Raw genomic sequence first — 8204 nt, 5'->3', positions numbered from 1 at the left:
TCAAAAGGATTTTCCCAATTCCTCAAAGAATTCTCTTTCAAATTCATTCATTCATTCAATTTGCATCATTTTCAAACTCATTTTCCAATTCTATTTCAGAGAAATCAATTTTCTCAAAAATTTCCAAGTCTTTCGTAGGATTTGATTTTCTCAGAACTCTGAATTTTCAAATGAGATTTCAAAGTATTTCCCAAGATTTCCACATTCTCAATTTCATTTCTCAAAATCGATTTTCCCAAAGTCCTTGAATTACTTATGAAATTGATTTTTCTCAGAATTCTCAAATCCATTTTAGAAATCAATTTTCTTAGAAAAGCAATCCAAAACTCAAAATCGATTTTCTCAAGGTTCAAGTTTTCCTGAGAATCCATTTTTTATTCAAGAATTCATTTTCCAATGCAAATTTCTGATTTCCAATCAAATTCAATGATTTTCCCAGGAATTCCATTTTCAAGCACTTTTCCAATAATTTTCAAGTACATCTCAATTTTTCAAGGCAAACATCATATTTCTCAAACTTGCATCTTTTCAAATTTCCATAGCACATGCCTGATTCTCTGTGTATTCTAGGAAAATAGATCATAATTTAGATAATTTAACTTAGTCAAAGCGCACATTTGATCCTTGGTTCGATTACCTCTGGTAAAGGCGCCAGGAACGGTCGAACCTCGTACCGACAGAAGGATCCCATTCCATGAAATTTTCCCATAAATTTCCAAAATAGAGGCAAGTAATTTTCAAAACCATTTTCAAAACTTTGGTCAAGTTTGACTTGCAGAATCATTTCTTTTCTCTCTCTCAGAGGGAGGGGGAAAAATTTTACGATGATAACGGTGCATTAGTCATGGCTTGATTGACAATCTGAGTCATATCTTCAGGGGTTGTACTGTGTTTTACTTTGATTTTCCACATCAGATCATCGAGTACTTGCTGATGCTTAATAGAAGCTTATGCTAAATCCAGGATTGAGACATTAGATAGAGCAGTTAATGGCTTCTGAGTTGATGTCTCTTCTTTCTCCGAAATGAATTTAATAAAGCATTTGGGAAATTCGAGAATCATCTTGGCAACTTTCGGGGATGCCTTTGTAGGTGTAGCAGATACTTTCAACTTGCCAAAGGCTGAAATGAGGTCTATCTTTTTACTATCAGGTTGTGCTTGGCGCAACACTAAGACTTGATGTTATATTTAAATTTCTTGCTTGGAGCATGGTTTTATATGATCTTGAGGTTGGAAAGGTTGTTCAGTGATCACTGTCATAGAATGTTGAGGGAATGGATGGTTCAGCATACCCATTTTTTCTTCTTCAAAACCTTCTACCAAAAGGTTCTTGTCAATATAGTCCTGAATAATATTTTTGAGGATGAAACAGTTCTCGGTATTGTGTCCCACTGTCCGGTGAAACTTGCAGAATTGATCTTTCAATTTCCCCATGGGCACAGGGGGATCGGCCAATCTGGGCAACTTGACCATTTCTTTGGTCAGCATGTACTCGAGCACAGTCTCGAGTGATTGATCGAGAGGAGTGAACTTTCTTTCATAACTCTACCCTTCATGCTTAGTTTTCTCCCTCGGCTTCAGTCCTTGACCTTGTTGTGGGGGCTTGTTGTACTGAGGAATGGGCTTTCCTTTCTTATTGCCTTTTGAGTTGCTTGTATCATAGTAGTATTTCTTCTGTCCCTTATAATGATTGCGACTATTATTGTTGGCAGAGTAGGTGTGATCATGCAAAATTTTTCCTCCTGTTCCTCTTTTCCTTTCTCTTCGCCTTTCTATCCTCTATTCTCCTTTTGAAGGGGGAATAAAAGATAGAAAAGAAGAGAGAATGAGAAAAGGAAGAAGAGAGAGGATGAACTCTTTTGCGGGGTCTCACTTGACCTTAATTTTGAAGATATTTAGAAAATAACTTGCCTCCATTTTTTAAAATATTGCGGGAAAAGTTGAGAGACGGGACTCGCTCGTCGATACGAAGTTCGACCGTTCCTGGCGCCTTTACCAGGGGTAATCGAACCATGGGTCGAATTTATGCCTCTTTGCTTTGCCTAAATATTATCTAAGAATTTATCCTAATCACAAAGAATCATGCTTGTGCAATGCAAGGATGTATGCTCTTTTGGAAAAGATGGTCTGAAAAATCTCCAAGTATTTCTGAGATGAATTTGATAATAGAGTGAAGAAATGGTTTTTAACTTAGGACTTGAGATTTAAAGTTCTAAGCCTTTGAAATAATCAGAGTTTTGGAAAAATAAATCTTTGAATTAAAAAAAGAATGTTTTGAAGCTGAGAGGAAAAGAAGTGAAGTTTTAGAGTCAGAAATGGACTTCTGAATTTGAATTTTGAACCTCGATTTAGGAGAGAGGATGAAGTTTGAAGTGGAATTGAATTCCATATTTAGAGTTTGAAATCAAGATGGAATTTGGATTTAGGAATCCAAATGGAAATTTGAAAATAGAAATGGATTTAAGAAGTCCAGATGGGATCTGAAAGTGGATTTGGATTTGAAGTCTGGAAATCAAGATAGATTTGGATTTGAAATCTGGAGTTGGATCTGAAGTCTGAGATCCAAAATGAAGTTGAACTCTGGAATCTTAAATGGAATTGGATCTGAAATCTGGGATCCAAGATGAAATTCGACCCGGAATCTGGATCCAAAGTGGAATTGGGTTCTAACTTTGGGTTTGGATTTTGAAAGTCCAAATGGGACTTTTGAAGATGGATCTGGGTTTTGAAAACCCAGATTAAATTTAAAATTTAGGAAGAGTCAAATTTTGAGATTCAGAATCAATCTCAAAAACCTTGATTAAGAAGCATTTTAAAGATAAATAATTTTGAATTTTGAAATCAAAAGATGAATCAGAAATTTCAAAGTTTGAACTTTAAAATTAAATGTTGAATTGAATTTGAATTGGGGAATTTGAATTTTGAGTATAAAATGATTTTGGAATTTCAAAGTCAAATTGGACTTTGAAATTGAATCTTGAAATGAGATAGAATTGAATTTGAATCTAGGAATAAGCATTGATTTGAGAAATAAAGAAAATACTCAAAATCACTTGGGGTTTTGAAAGGGAATTTTGAAAATATGATGCAATTCCATCCTAAATGATGAATGAAATAATTTACAATTTGGTTTAGAAAATCATATTTCATTCTTTAAGTGAATTTAAAATAAGATTGAAGATATAATACACCCCTGACTATGGTCATTGGATGTATTATATAGCAATCATATTTAAATTCAAGTGAAGAATAAAATATATTTTTGGTGCTTTTATAGAGTTTAAAATGAAATTAACTCTTAATATATCCTGACTATGGCCATTGATATATATTTTGAGCCAATTTTAAATTAAACTCTAATAAAAGAAGAAAATATTTGAAAATATGATGATTTTTTAAGAGAATCCAGTGTGGATCCAATGTTATTCCATAAAAGACAAAAATCCTAAGTTTTGTTCACATCCTGACTATGGCCATTGATGCAAATCATCAACTTAGGATTTAATCACCTCCTATTAGAATGGTGCACATGCCATTCGTGTTCCCATTTGTGAATTTTCAGAAATAAAGGAGAATAATGAAACAAATGTTATTTACATGCTCATCTATTCTAATTTAAGACTGGGAATGTAGAATTTTCATTAATATCTAGCCTACTACAATATCAAAATTTGGAATTACAAAATCTTAAGTTTAAGAAAGGAAATGACATCTTCCATATATTCCCTGGAATGTAGAATTTTCATTAATATCTAGCCTACTACAATATCAAAATTTGGAATTACAAAATCTTAAGTTTAAGAAAGGAAATGACATCTTCCATATATTCCCTGCAAAACAGGATTAGCACAAAATAATAGACGAATATAGAAAGAAAATACAAACATCATATTGAATTTAGAATGCAATTGACGAAATGTTCATGTATAGGCCTTATGTTGATGAGAAAACATGTATATATGTATAATGGAAACCTATATGAGAAAGGCATATGCAATATCTTGAGATAAATGCAAGCCTACATGGATTGGCCTAAGGGTGATGCGTAGGCTAAATGGGGGGCTATGTAGTGATGTTGTACAGAGGGGTAATGAAATGGTGAGAATTTGAGTATTGGGAATCAGCTGTTGTATGCATATATATATATATATATATATATATATACATATATATATATGTTACTAGCAGCATGGATAGTGGTACACAGGGTATTTAGCAGAAAAATAAAAATGCAAGATGGCGTAAATGCTATGGACAATGCATTTTGCAGAAGGTTAAAAACTGGACAGGGTATCACAGCATATATACAGAGGGGACAGCCATTGCACAGGTGGTGGAAATATCTAGGGAATGAACCCAGGTGGGGGTCTATGAGATGTTGCATAACTGAGTTTTGCTAGGCTAATGTGAGGGTTGTGCAGTGGATGCTATACATAAAATAAAAATTAAAAAAGAAAAGAATTGGCCATATATATATATATATATTGGTAAAACCCACATGAATGTGCTGAATGTGGCAAAGTGAAGGGGGAAAGGATTGGTTTAAAAACCCTCCAGACTTCTCCAATATCAACTTTGTTGTCAATTAAGATCGCTCCAGCGATACTTTCAACCAAATCTCCAAGAACCCTTGGTCCTTTTAATTTATTATAGGCTGGTATGCACTTGTTTTCAAATTTCACATATTCTATCATCTGCACTAGAAGCAACTTGGAACCATGTTGTAAATGCTGCTGAAGATTATGCTTAACTGCAGCTTGAGCAAATTTTTCGTTGTTTACTGAAGCTGAACGTAAATCAGTCAACTCTCCTTGATCGATGTTTTTGTGGCTCTCAAATAGATGCCATGTGATGAGAAGATCCAACACAGAATCACCCAGAAACTCAAGACGCTGATAGCAACAACCTAGGCTGGCATCCTGCTTAGAAGCATGAATAATGGCTTCCAATAAAAGACCTATGTTCAAAAATTTGTATCCAAGTTTTGACTCCAAAGACTCAATATCTTTGTCTTGTATGGCAAAACTTAGTCTTGATGTATTCCTAGTGGCATCTGCAACCAAGGCTTGTTCATGTTCAGGATCAATACCAACCCACATCATAAAAAAAAAACATGCAGCTTCCAGACCACCACTAACATAGTATGCTCCTATCAATGCCTCCAGACAATCAACAATTGTTTTGGAACACAACCACCTATGTCCCCGATCACAAGTAGCACCAATTTTTACAGCATTGTTTTCAATATCAGTAGGATGCGTGAGAGGAACTTCACGAGTATCAACACCACATTTACAAGGAACAGGGTGCAAGGTATATTGACCAGGAGCAAGCCAACAAAGAGGATCAAATGGAGCATCTCTAATATAATTCTGCAACTTGCGATCAGTTGCCAGTCTATGAAGGGTTGCATTACATACAGCCCATGATCTACTAGCAGACAATTGTCCTTCATGCTTCTCTGGATATTTCAGAAAAAGATTACAGCTGACAACAGAATCTCCAAGCAATTCCAAACGCTCCAGGGAGAAATCTTCTAAACACCTTTTAGTTGTAAGAGCCTCAAAAATCAAACTTGATGGAATCTGACAACCACTTGAATGACTGCAAACTTCCCTTCGAAGTTGAGTGGCTAACATCATTGATTCCAACCGATGGATCAAAGAAGGCAGCAAATACAATGACCTTAATATATCTCTTGACATATCAAGACTAACCAATAGTTCAAGAGGCATGTGAAAGTGGCCTTGGCTGGGATTTATAAGGGGAGTTTAGTAACATTGAAAGAATCAAGTGAATGTTGGGCTACTGTAAACACCCCAAATTTTCACCCTCATCCAGTGTTTGTCCATTTCATGTGTTATTGAATATCATTGCATGCATTCGGCATACCATTTCATTGCATTGCATAACATTGCATGTCATCCCATCAAATTTTCGAGATCCAGCACGCCTGTTTTCAAAACATTCAATCCAGATTTTAGTTTTAAAACTTTTCTTTCAAAAACAATTTTAAAACCTGGGTTTTTATTCAACATTCTGTCATTTTCCAACCCCCAGGATCTTACATTTCGTAATGTTTTCTTAGAAAACGATATGAATTCATTTCAAACTCAATTTCAATTGATTTTAATTCTCAGATGAGGTCCATTTAGGTGGTGTCACTTCTGGATTCCTTCACTTATCAAAAATTTTAGAGTCCTAGTTGGATCAGGATTCTTTTTCCAGAGTCTTAGTCGGATCAAAACTCTACTTTTCACTACCTTTTTACCTGTCTTTGAAGAAAACCTTTTAAAATCTTCTGTTTTGGCCAAAATCTCAGAGTCCTGGTTGGATCAGGACTCTTCTTCAGAGTTTCAATTGGATTGGAACTCTAATCTTTTACAGCTATTTTTATCTATTTCAATCAAATCTTTCAAAATCTTTCAAAAAGAGTCAGAAACTCAGAGTTTTAGTCAAAACAGGACTCTGTTCAGAGAGTCCTAGTTGGATCAGGACTCTGATCCTGATTTCAATTTTGAGAGAATCTTTCAAAAATCTTTTCATCTATCAAAACTATTATACTTTTATCAAAGAATTTCAAAATTCTGAGGTTTTATCCCAGAGTTCTGATCCAATCAGGACTCTACCCCAGAGTCCTGATCGAAGCAGGACTCTATCCAAAATTGATTTTCTCACTTCATTTTCACTGGTTTTCAAAAGCTTTACCCAAATTTCATCATTTGCTCATCAGAAAACCAAAATTTTTAGAGTTCTGATCGAATCAGGACTCTTTCTTAGAGTCCTAATCAGATCAGGACTCTGAACCAAAATTCAATTTCATCATGTTTTTAACTGTTTTTCAAAATTCTCTCATTTGTTTTCTCAGAAAATCCAAAAATCAGAGTCCTAGTTCAATCAGGACTCTGTCCTTAGAGTCTTAGTTGAATCAGAACTCTGTTTTACTCCAATATTTGTTATTGCTTTCATTGTTTTCACAAGTTCTTTTATCTGTTTTTCAAAAAAATACCAAAAATCTAGAGTTTTAGTCCGATCAAGACTCTGTCCCAGAGTCCTAGTCCAGTCAGGAGTCTGTTTTTATTCCATTTTCATTTATTTCCATTTATTTTCAAAAATTAGGTCATTTTACAGAGTCTAGTTAGTTCAGGACTCTATTTCAGAGTTCGGTCGAGTTAGGAGTCTAACCCTGACTGTGTTCTTTCAACTCATTTCACCATTTTCTGATAAAATCTTTCAAAAACCTTTCATTTGGCTTTTAAAATCTAAAATCTCAGAGTCCTAAGAGTTCAGGACTCTAACTCGGAGTTCCAGTTCGCTTGAAACCCTATTTTCAAAAATCTTGAATTCCAAATATTGATTTTAACCCCTTTTCAAAGTTGTTTTCAGTGTTTATTTCAAAGTTTTCAAAAATCAATGTGGGCCCACTCAGTTGGCACCATATCCAGAGGAGTTTTGACCTAGTTAGGACCCTATGCCATTTCAAAACTTTTGATTTCAAGTCTACTTTTGAATCTCTATTGAAAACTCCTTTAATTTCAAGTTTTAAAATCGCTTTTTGAAAAACTCAAGTAGGGCCCACTCGAGGTGGCGCCATATTCGAGTAAGTCAGGGCTAGACTAGGGTTAGTCAGTGTCTTAGTTAGTGTTAGGGGTTTAGAAGAGTTAATATCATTTTGAAAACCCATTTTGAAGTTTAGTTTTTAAAACTAGTGTTTTTAAAGGTTTTTAAAAAACCAAATGTGGAAGATGCCAAGTGGCATCACATTTGGACTTTCTAGGGTTTAATTAGGGGTTAATTAGGGATTAATTAGAGTCCCACCTAGGCTATAATTCTCCAAAAAATCGTTGCCCCCTTTATTGGATTTATTAGAAAGAGTTCTAAAAAAATAAAACTCCTTAATTAACCCTAATTAAGGAGGTTTTGAAAAACTATAAATAGGGGACCTTTAGAGGGGCAAAAAGAGCTCTTTTTCTCTCAAATTTTTGTGGCTTCTCTCTCCTCTCCAGCACCTCTACCTTCCTCCATTGCAGCTGCAGCCCCAAGGTGAGTTTATTTAATAATTATTTTATTATTATTTTATTAGTTTTTATGATTTTTCAATAGATTTCACCATGGAAACTCTTGTATTCATGGATTTAACCATGGATTTCATCCAAGAACCCCAAAATCGACCCAAGAAGATGATCTAACTCAGTTTGAGGGTG

At 34.7% G+C, this 8204-nt stretch overlaps 1 pseudogene; it reads right to left on the bottom strand.

The window, feature by feature from the left end:
* Nucleotides 1-1545: 1545 nt before the first annotated feature.
* On the bottom strand, nt 1546-5639 carry LOC149826640 (endoribonuclease Dicer homolog 3b pseudogene; annotated as a pseudogene).
* Nucleotides 5640-8204: the final 2565 nt, after the last annotated feature.

This window comes from Nuphar pumila, chromosome 10, assembly GCF_984573655.1.
Source record: "Nuphar pumila chromosome 10, dmNupPumi1.hap1.1, whole genome shotgun sequence".
Lineage (NCBI taxonomy): Eukaryota > Viridiplantae > Streptophyta > Magnoliopsida > Nymphaeales > Nymphaeaceae > Nuphar > Nuphar pumila.
This window is presented reverse-complemented; position numbering and strand designations above follow the sequence as displayed.